General features: G+C 36.5%; 1 long non-coding RNA gene across 1 annotated transcript; it reads left to right on the forward strand.

The window, feature by feature from the left end:
• Positions 1-4,453: 4,453 nt before the first annotated feature.
• Positions 4,454-8,097, forward strand: LOC113350097. Its single transcript, XR_003360603.1, has 3 exons — positions 4,454-5,788; positions 6,432-6,488; positions 7,344-8,097. It is a non-coding gene; the product is annotated as an uncharacterized LOC113350097 (long non-coding RNA).
• Positions 8,098-11,980: the final 3,883 nt, after the last annotated feature.

An 11,980-nucleotide genomic window follows, 5' to 3' on the forward strand; every position in this document is an offset into this window, starting at 1 on the left:
TTGATGTTAATTAGGTGAACGATGTTTCTCATATCTGTCTGAAGGCCACTGCCAAAATAAACCTATCCTAAATGACTGAGATAGTCTGACTAATATCAAATCACTGGAATATACAAGGGAACCAGTGTTCGATAATCCTAACTCTAGGTCAACACAACTGGCATATACAAGGGTTCCAGTGGCCGACCTTATTGAATTTTATTCCGTTTGGTCAAATGGTCTGGTCTAAATTTTATTTTTTTCATAACTTTTTTTTTCAATACTCAGTTACTCTATTTTACCCTAGCAGTGGTAACAACTTGAATCGTGAGCCCCACCTGATCACCTAGAGAAAAATAGTTTAAAAATAAAAATAGAAACAAAAATGAAAAGGACTCAACGAGATATGGCTAAACTATCATGTTATTTCTAACACCTGAGCTCTGTGCTTTTATGAATAGACTCTTTAGATGTTTCCATCTAGTCAGATTGGTCCTTCAACTCCTAAAACCAAAATGCTTCCATCCACTTAGATTGGTTAGTGCCATCCTAAATAAGCATAAATTTCTAGGCTCTGGAGTTTATTTATTATGCAACTAAAAAGTTTCTCCCATACCCCCAAACTTAAACCTAACATTGTCCTCAATGTTCTAAAGATAAAATTAAAAACATGAACAAGGAGAAACTATTACAAATGAATCAAAAGAGATAAGGAAAGATATTACCGTGTCGCAAGAATATTGGGTTATTTCCCAAGAAGTGTTAAGTTTAAACTTTTCAGCCAGACATCGGAAGGAATTAGTCACCTCATAGAATCATATAGAAGTAGTCGGAATAACTTTGGGTCATCTGGATCAAAAAGTATTACCCACAAGAAGAGGAAACTGCAACAGACCAAAAAGATGCCGAACATACCTTTGTTTAAGACAACTACATCTAGTTGTGGCTCAGGTTAAGGTTCTATAACTGGGTCTAGATAACAGGTTTTCATCGGTTGGATTTTCTCAAAGCTAAGATCCAGTTCAGGTATTAGAGTCTGGAAAAACTCAACTAAGAACTCATAAGCACATAACAACAACCTGAATAACTGGGGATCCTCTAAGTCAGTCAGATTTGACTCACACAGCTGACCACAATGAAAGAGGTGGTCTTCCTTAAAAAAATGTGTCGACCCTAATATCCTAAAGTGATTAGGTTTAGTCTCAAAACTTAATAACCGACACATCTTAAAATCAAAAGTTCCCACAATTGGTTGAAAAGTTTTTGGTGGGAAAACAAAGTCAATCTTGGTATCATAGCCTGGGTTAACCACATCAACCAGAGGATGGGTTTCTAACAACTGAGCTTCTTTCTGGACATCATTAGGTTCGGGAAAACGTGTATGAAGATAATCTTGTAAGATGGTTGAGGCACAAATGTCAAGTCCAGGAGGGTACTTTCTAAGATTTAAAGCACACGGAGAATGATAATCACCCCCAAACTTAGAGTTTTCTGTGTCTCTAGAAAGACTAGTCACAACTTCCCTGATTTCTAGGTCATCAGATTCCTGGAAATGGTCAATAGATTCTTCTAAGTTGGGTTCATCCTCACCCATTTCTACGAGTTTATCATCTTCTAAGACTAGTGTTTCTAAATCGCTAGATTCTAAAACAGTATTCTCAGGGTAAACTCTTTCCTCTAAACCATCATCACAATCATATAAAGGATTATCATAGAAAGGCTCATAAACTAAGGTTTTAATCATAGGTAACTCCTACGATTCACTGATAGGCACATCAAATAATGAATTATCCAACATACTGCAGGCTAAAGGATCATGAACTACATCGTCTAAAACGGTGGTATCTCTAGTCAAATCCACATCCTTTTGAATAGGTGAACAATTATTAAAATTATTTGGATTTGTATTAGAAACAACACTATCATTATAAAGCTCAATCGGAGTAACAAATTCCTGATCACTATGCCTACATATTTCATGTTCTTCATCAATACTATCCTCATCATAATCATCACTATAATAACATGAAAATGATCGAACCTTATCAAAACAAGTAGTGTTACCAATTCTAACATCGTCCTCTAAATTAGGCAAATATTCACTATTGATATCAAGGGTAGAATTAGAAACCCTATTTTGGAAATTTAGATTATTTCGAGCAGCATTAGCCAACTGTTCATTTTCTGCCTCTAGACGTGCCTGAATTTCACTGAGCATAACACTTATACGTTCACCACTCTCGTTCATCATCTCAGAATATCGTGTACACTCTTCTTTTGAACTATTCATTGCAACTAAACGTTTATACGTCCTTTCAATCCGTTGTTGGGTCTCTTCTAGAGATGGAACAGGTTCAGAAATATCATAATCAGGACTAGTTTCCAAAAACGAGTAACTAGTACTACAGTGTTCCTGATTTTCTTGCTCGTAAGACCAATTCGCGTGTGGATAGTAATTGGGCTCACCATGGTATGAACCATAACCTTGAAAAGGTTGGCGTTCCCAACTACTATTCCCACCATGGTCATAAAACTGATGATGTCCATATTCAAATTCTGGTCAATACTCATTGTATTGGCTTCTATCATACCAGTTCGACATTTTTAATTGCAAGGGAATTCTACACAACCACAAACAAGGCCGACTCGACTCCATCAAAACAAACCTATTGATTTCTAGCAAACAAAAAGCATGATGGCTTCACTTTGATTGTTTATAGACTTGCTTCTATCTCTCGAAGGGGAATTCGTTACAATTTAAGCAAACCCCTCTCGAATCAATCCGAGTCAAAGTAAGTTGAATTGAGGCGAGGGAAGCTCAGTGGAGCTTTGATACCCAAGGCCTCACCGCTATCACAAGGCGGCGCAGTCACGCATTCAACTCACAGAAATCATCATGAACTTCGAGGTGTGCTTAAGAAAGTAACCAATATCCTTCGAAATTTTTTCCTGATAAGCGTGATACCCTATCGGTCTCGTTCTAGTCAAGTTTTAAGCTTGGTTTCGCGTTAGGTTTTGTTTTCCTAAGGCGGGCAAGAAGGGAGCGGTGATGAAATCCGAACCCTTATCTTGTATTGGCCAGGCCTTTCCCTTTACTAGGAATTTAAAAACAGTCCAAATTCGTCCTCAATCAATGAATCATCTTAAGGAATACAGTAAACCCGCTGACAGGAGATTCGCGGGTGTTTCGATGGACTTACCTCCTGTACCAGACGGGGGATGAACCGTTGAAGTCGACTCGGGCCAAGACTCCTATGTCATGTACGAACCCGAGGGGCCGAGACGATATTGTAATCGTCGTCCTTCCCTACAAACAATTTATATATAAATTTTTTTTATATAACCCTTCCGTAGGGTTTAAAATTAAAATAAATTGTCCAAAGTCCAGTCCAATGAAAAGAAATACAAAAAATAATAATAATTACAAAAAAAATAGAAAGTCTTTAAAAATAAAATAAAATAGTAATTCTCTCTCCTTTTTTGTTTTTTTCTCTCTTTTTTTTCTTTATTTTTTTGCTTAAAGAGACGTAAAAAGAACAAATGGAATAATAATAAAAACCTAAAAATTCTACCTAAGCACAAATCCGCGTCGGCGGCGCCAAAATGATTGATGATTTTGAGAGTCGTTGTAGTAAATAGGATTCGTTTCATACTTGTGAAGGAAATGGAATTTTTAGATTTAATAAAAATATATACAAAATTATTAACAATGGGTGCGAGAGGTAACCAAGACACTATATTCCACTATTATGCAAAATTGAATGATAAATATTTCAAAACTCTATTCAATTCTTAAGTCCTCTTTTATCTTTAATTCACTATCAATCATACATATTCTCAAACATTATTTGTAAAACTTAAGCATAGATTATCAAGAGATTAAACCAAGCATAACCTATCAAACTGAATAACAAATAATTAAGACAATCATTCAAACAATTTAAAACTCTGCAAAAGCAGCGATTATGTGAATTATATAATTAGATGAAATAGTTAAAAATGCTCCAAACGCAGCATTTTTAACCAATTTCGCCGCAAAACCTTATTTTTCCAAAAACACCTATAAATAAATAAAACACCATAATAAGTATAAAAACATGCACTAACAATATATACGAATGAGATATATTAGACACATAAATGCGTCTATCAACTAGTCAAGTGACGAATTAGCCTATAATAACCCGATTAGTTTAACATGAACGTTGATTATTAGAAACTAATCTAACAACGATCTAGATACGAAACTAGTACCGTTGAATAGACCTCGAAAAGTTACGTGGAATGGATTACTCGCTTACGTCATTCGGACACTAGGTGAAAAAGATTTATCAATTTGTTTTCGAGGGTAAAATAATAATTTTGCATATTACCCTTGTGGATGCACGTGTCGAGGCGAGTGGGCGTGTCAGCAAAGTGGGTTGACCTTATCTTCCCAATTCGAGAGGCTAACCTCTTATCTGTTTTCCTTCTTTCTCTTTCTTCTTTTCTCTACTTTCGTTCTTCTTCTTCTTCTTTTCTTCCGGTCGATGAAAATTGAGAATCAATTTATGAGTTCGAGTTATTAGTAAATTTGTTAAGATTCACAAAGGGTTATTGATGGTGATGATGTTGATTAACATTGAAGAAGAAGAAGATTAAGTTACTGTTGTAAATCAAATTAGGAATTTCTGAAGTCAGGGTTTATGTAAAATTGATGATGATTTAGTATAGTTGGTGGATGAAAAACCGAGGGGTTGTTATTGAATTGAAGAGTTGAAGATTCTCTGGCGTTGAATTGAAAATAAAAGGTAATTAGGGTTTTTGAGATAACTGTTTGGAATTTCGATTAGTGATGAATAAGAATAAATTAACGGATGGGTTTTGATGAACATAAATTAAAGAAGAAGATTATGGTTCTTATTTACAGATCCAATCACTGAGAAGACTTTAATTTCAGAATTGAGGTAACGGTCTTTCCCTGTAAGTTAGTAAGATTGTTATTTGATTGTTGTGTTTCAAATTGGTGTTGTTGTGAGATGATGAATTTGGCTGGATTGTGTTGTTACTAGCATTCTTGAGTTTGTATCTCAGTTGAATGAAGTGATACTGCAGGTGGTAATGAAAATGATAGTAATTTGTGGTCTGGTGTTGCTATGGCCAGTCTAGTGGTGTTAATGCTAGTGATGTGTCTGCAAGATTGAATTATGGGTGGAATGAAGTGTACTTCAAATTAAAGCTGTAGATGAGGTTTCAATTTGTGTTGCAGGTGATTGTGCTGAACTGAAAATTGTTGAGTTATACTAGTGTTGTGTTGCAGATATAGATGTTTGAGGTAGGTGGTATGTCTGTTGAATGGTAATAGTGGAAGGTACTGAAGTCCAGTGAATTGGATGGCTGGTTTAACTGAAATAAGAAGCTTTGAGTGTATGTGAGAGATATGGTGAAATACAGAATTGTCGGAGTTGGTAGTGTTGAACTGAACTTGGTGTTGTCTGAGTAGTTGTTATTGCAGAACTGAAGTTGTAGGTTATGTGTATTTTGTTAAGCTCAGAGTTTGGAGATGTAGGTAAAGTAAATGTAATGGATTGGATTGTGTGTGTTTGAACTGATGTTGATGTTGCAGTTAAGAGTTGAGTTAGCAGTGGAACTGAAATTATAAGTGGATATGTCATGGCTAGTTAGATGAGATGGCAATGGTTGTGGTGCTGCTGATATGAATGGATTAAGGGTATGTGAGATAGAGAAGGGAATTGAAGGTGACTGCAGTTGAGTTTGGTGTTGATTGTTGTTAGTGATTGCTGCAAAGCTTGGAACTACTGAACTGCAGGTAGACTATTATTGTATTTTTAATTTTATTATGAAGTCTGTTTTAAGATTCAATGAATTGATGCAATGAGTAGATTGAATTCGAACTTGAGTTAGAGCTGTAAGTGTTAGAATTGAAGTGAATTTGTATTTGATTTTAGACCTATTAGTCATCCAAGTTAGTTTAGCTGACTCAATTTGTTCAACTGACTCAGTTTATCAAACTGAGCTGAGTTAACTCTGTTAATCTGAGTTGGATCGGTTTGACTCAGAGTTGACTCAGTGGACCTTGACCGATTGATTACCCTGGACGTGACCTTGACTGGATATGGACTGTTAGTTGACCCCTTTGACCTTCAGTGACCGTTAAATTGACCCAGTTGGGTCAGGCCCTGTGTAATGGGTTTGTTTGAGTGGAGTTGGGCTTATGGCTAGTTATCCTAGATTGATGTTTGGACCCCGTATGGTCCGAATTAGTCTTTAGCTTCCTATTCATAAGACATAGGTATGGACTACGTAGTCAATCTAATTGGATTAGTAAACTCTTAGTTATACTAAAGATAGAGATTAAGATACCATAATGGGCTTAAAACCATTAGATAGAATTGTATGATACTTGTGTGAGCTTTTTGGCTAAACTCTTAGAGTTCTTGTATGATTAACAGTTATTCTATTAACAACGATCGATTCAATGGATGAACCAGTGGATCGTGGATCTCGAGGTAGGCGTGGCTTGTCATCAAAAGATATGGGAATACTTTTAACTCTTTTGAAACCATTGTTTTTTTCTTTTACAAAAGTTTATGTTTAACAAACTCATGCATTGTCTGTTCGTGCATTTCATGCATTGTTTAATTTGTGTTATGATTGTTCTGTTGATTCTTTGAATCTTTCCGTGAACTGGAAAGAACATGTAATGTTTTGTTGTCAATATGAATTGTTATGGGAAATGAGAATTTCCACGTGTGGTATATAGGATATGCTCCTTCATTTATATCTACATGAATTCAACTTTTATGCTTATTAGGTGTGGAACAACCCGACATCAATATAGCTATGTAGGTGTGCAAAAACCTGGCATCACTAATATATATTGTTTGAAGAATGAGTTTGTCCATATACACTGTTTTTACATTTCCAGTGACTTAGTCACTTTGATGTCTGGGAAAACATGAATTGTTTTCCAAATCTTGCTCATGATTTCTTTAAAGTTAAATGTTATTCCTGCTGGGCACCCCTTTTAGGGATGATGTGCTCACCCATTCCCACTTTCAATTTTTGAGACAGATCAGAGTTGCGCAGCGAAAGCTCGAGGAGTTGACTCCATTAATAAGTTAACTTCTGCTATGTCTATTAAGTTTGTTTATTCTACTCGCAAACAAAATAACTATTGTATATGTATCATTTGAGAGTTCTTGTATATAAATTTCTGAGCGGGATTAGCTTTGGGTTGAGTTTTATAGAAGATTTCTTAATTGATTGTTGATAAGACACATTTTTTTGTCTAAATTGTACTCAGTGTCTCTATTGTTAGTGCTTGATTTTGTACTTATTTTGGTGTTTTTATGTTTGTGTAGGTGTTTTTGGAGAAATACGCTTGTGAGGAAAAAGTTGCTCAAAAAGTGCTATTTGGGACCCATAGGACATTTTCTAAACAAACCTCTACTTTGGATAAGGGGCACCTCAATTGATAAGGGGCACCCACATGATATTCGCACCCAGGCAGCTGGTTAGGGGGCACTCATCTTCATCGTTTGAAAAGTAGTTTTTGGCAGGAAACTGAAACTTTCAGGTGCGACGAGTTCTGGCAAGATTTTGGGCGAGATTTCCTCCAAGTTCTTTGATCATTTGGATCGATATTAGCCTGACTTAACAAAACAGGGGAGGTACATGGTCCATGCATGTGAAAGAGGAAATATTTCTCTTGATTTTCGTTAAACAAAGAACAAATATTCTCAAATTCTCGGTATCAATCTCTTGGCGTTATTTTGGGAAGTTGTGTGCAGATTAAGAAAGTAATATACCAGGGATTATATCCTAATTACTAAGGGAGATTTTGACAACCCAGAGATGCGTGGAAAAGATAAAAGGAGAAAGAAAATCTCGTTGATTTGTCAGAGGAGTAATGACGAGATTTATTTCATTTAATCGAGAGATTGAAGGTGTTGGTGGTGTATAAATAGGTTGTTGGATTCATACGAGGGGTTACGAAGAGTTTGGGAAGGATTTGGAACATCACAAAGGCGAAACACGATCACCAGAGAAACCTGTTGTTGCCGTTGAAGAACACGAAGAACATAGACCCACAGAAGCAGTCGTTTTTGCTACAATATTTGCGACTGCTCAGCGACAGTCTTAGAGCTATAGTAACAGTGACACATCCTCTGTATCGTTCTTTGGTTTGCAACAATTATAAGCGTTACAAACCCGGTTTTGAATTATTTCTCCCTTTTCATCATTTGTAAACACCATTTGAGCAATGAAATCAACTTTTGAGCGTGTTTCCAACATGATAATGAGTTAAATCTCCCATAACCAAGGCAATGAGGAAGCTATTTACGCATGAATAATTGATAACTATTTTATTTTCTCTAATTTATACTTTATATAATTCACTCAATCACTGCTTTTGCAGAGTTTTAAATTGTTTGCATAATTTTCTTAATTAGTTGTGATTCAATCTGATAGGTTATACTTTGTTTAGTCAATTGATAATTTATGCTTAGGGAACAAAATTGATATTTGAGAATCTGCCTGATTATTTGTGAATTAAGAAATAAGGGACTTAAAAGACAATTAGAGTTTTGGATTATTTGCCATAATTTATTCATGTGTGATAGTGGAATCAGTGTCTTGGTTATTCCTAATAATCTTGAATTAAGTTTTGTTTATTTTTAAATGTCATTGAATCTAAAATCTTTTGCTTTCAGAAGTCTCAACGAACTTTTTACTACAACTCAGTCAAAAATTACATCAATTTTTGGCGATGCCGACGCAGACTTGTCTTTAGGCTAGAGTTTTTAGATTTTTTATTTTTTTTAAGGTTTTTATTTGTTTTTCATTTTTATTTTATTTGTTCTTCTTTACGTTTTTAGGTTTTTGTCTTTTCCTTACAGAATTTGGAGTTTGGAGCGAAAGAAAAATTTTCCAAAGTTTTTGGTGAATACTTAAAGATTTGGAGTAAAACAAACACGAAGGGAGCGAAAGAAAAGAAGAATAAAAATTAATTAAAAAAAAGAGAGATAGAAAGACAATTTTTTTTTAGATTATCTTTTTCTTTTGCATTTTATTTTTGGACTTTGGACTGTGAACTTTGGGACTTTATTTTTTTCAAAAACCCTACGGAAGGGTGGTTTAAATATAAACTGTTTGCAGAGAAGGACGGCGATTACGATATCGCCTCGGCCCCTCGGGTTCGTACATGACATTGGAGTCGTGGCCCGAGTCGACTTCAGCGGTTCATCCCCCGTCTGGTACGGGAGGTAATTTTGTCGAAACACTCGCGAATCCCCTGTCAGCGAGTTACTCTATTCCTTCGTTTGCATATATGCTGAGGATTTGAAAACGACTGCTTTAATTTCCTAGTAAAGGGCAAGGACTGGCCATACACGATAAGGGTTCTGATTTCATCACCGTTCCCTTCTTTCCCGCCTTAGGAAAACGAAACCAAACGCGAACCTAAGCCTAAAAATTTGAATAGAACGAGACCTATAGGGTAACGAGCTTAATAGGAAAGTCATTCGAAAATTATTGGTTACTCTTTTAAGCATGCTTCAAAGTTCATGATGGTTTCTGCGAGTTGAATACGCCGCCTTGTAACGCCGGTGAGGCCTTGGGTATCAAAGCTCCACTGAGCTTCCCTCGTCTCGATTCAACTTACTTAAACTCGTATTGATAACAGAGAGGTTTGCTTAAATTGTAATGAAATCCCTTTCGAAGGATTAGAAGATGGTCTAGAAACAATCTAAGTGGAGCCGTCATGCTTTTTATTTGCTAGAAATAAGTAGGTTTGTTGTGGTGGAGTCAGCCTTGTTTGTGTTGCATAGAACTTCCCTTCCTTTTAGGATTTCTTTCTTTTTCTTTTGTTTTTCTAGTGTATGCCCAAGGTTATTAAAGAGCGGGCTTGGAAAAGAAACACTCTAGGTCGATTGATTAGTGAAAAACCTAGTAGTTCTTCTTGTGGAAGCAGAGAGCTCGAAGACTCTTCTTTTGAGAGCCCTGTTTTTGGAATAAAAGACCTTTCTGATGAAGTCTTGAAACTTAAGATGTTTCCCTTTTCCTTGAGAGATAAAGCCAAGACCTGGCTGAATAACCTACCATCTAAATCCATTGAAACATGGCAGGAACTTATTGTTGCTTTCTATATGAAATTCTACCCTAAGCATAAAACTGCATCTGTTAGGAAGAAAGTTAGTGCTAGTGTGCAACAAGAGGGAGAGTCTCTTTATAGGTTTTAGAGAGATTCAATGATTTCCTATCCCAGTGTCCTCACCATGGATTTGATAAGATGAAACTCATAGAGATTATTTATGATGGTTTAGACTATTCAACCAAAGCCATGATTGAGTCTATGAGAACTGGTGAGTTCACTAGTAAAAGTGCTGATGATGCTTTTACCTTCTTAGGAGTTGTCGCTGAAAAATCCCAACAGTGGGAGTCTTGTATTGAACCCCCCAAAAGACTCTTGGTCAATAGAAGTAGCACCAATGTGGTAGATACAAGCTTCTGGTCTGATGCTAAGTTTGTTGCTTTGTCTAGAAGGTTAGAAGCTTTGGAATTGAATCATCCTAAACATAGGTCTCTTGTTGAACATGATGATAGGTTTAGATCCTCTCAAGTGTCTAGTTGTGGAGTAAAACCTAACAACTCATTTTGGGAAGGTCAGGTTAGTGAAGAGAAAGCCCATGATGTCTATAACAATGCTAGGTCTGAGAACCGTCAAAAGTTTGACCCATACTCAGAGACTTACAACCCTGGTTGGAGAAACCATCCTAATTTTTCTTGGTCTAAGGGTCAGGATCAAGGACAGTCTAGTAATTCTCAGCCTCCCCCAGGTTTTGGTTATGCTAAGAACTCTTCAGGTCAACCCCAGTTTCAGAATGAGAAAAATGTCTCCACCTTAGAAGAAACCCTTACTATGTTAGCAAAGAACCATGAGATGTTATCAAAGAACCACTATGGTTTTCAAGAAGAAACCAGGCAGAATTTTAAGAATAATTCTCAGTCTCTTGCTAACATAGAATTTCAAGTCAGCCAAATAGCTAAGTTTCTTAGTGAAAGAGAAGATGGAAGATTCCCTAGTCAAACTGATCCTAACCCTAAAGGAGAGAAATCGTACAATCATGTGAATTCTATAACAACCCTTAGGAGTGGAAAGACAGTTGACAATAAGGTTGCCATGCCTGATAGTGAACATGCTGTAGTTCACCCTTCTGAGCCAGAAAATGATGAGACTGATAGAGTCTCCAAAGAGACCAATGAGGGCCATGCTGAGCCCGACTTTGTTCCCAGAGCCCCTTTTCCCCAGCTGCTAGTTCCAACTAAGAGGGAGTCCAACTTTAATGATATATTGGAGGTTTTTAAGCAGGTTACTATCAGCCTCCCATTGTTAGATGCGATTAAGCATATTCCCGCTTATGCCAAGTTTCTTAAGGATATGTGTATGATAGACGCATTTATGTGTCTATTTTGTTCTCAATATTCTGTATTGTTAGACTCGATTAAGTACTTATTGTGTTATTTTGTGTTTTTGTAGATGTTTTTAGAGAAATAAGCTTTTGCGGCGAAATGAGCTCAAAAAAGTGATGATTTACACCCCGGAGAAAAGTACTAAAGGCACCCCAGAAATGCACCGGAAGCGTCCCAGAAATGTACCGGAGGAACCCAGAAAAATTACTATTTCCACCCCAAAATTACTATTTCCACCCCAAAATTACTATTTCCACCCCAATTGCTAAAGGGACACCCGTACAGGATTAGGAGGAGGACACTTTTCTTCTCATAATTCAAATTTCATTTTTGGCGGGAAAATATATTCTCTCTCTGGCAGATTTTCAATCAACAAAATGAAGGTGTTGTGGTGCGATTCAATGGCTAAAAATTGGTAGGAAGATGTGATATAGCTTAAGGAATACAGTATGGGTGTCAGAATCGATCGAATTTGGCTAGAATCGGCTCTAAACAAGTCATCATCAGAGAACATGGCAGTCACGGG

This window comes from Papaver somniferum, chromosome 2 (genome assembly GCF_003573695.1).
Source record: "Papaver somniferum cultivar HN1 chromosome 2, ASM357369v1, whole genome shotgun sequence".
In the NCBI taxonomy this organism is placed as follows: domain Eukaryota; kingdom Viridiplantae; phylum Streptophyta; class Magnoliopsida; order Ranunculales; family Papaveraceae; genus Papaver; species Papaver somniferum.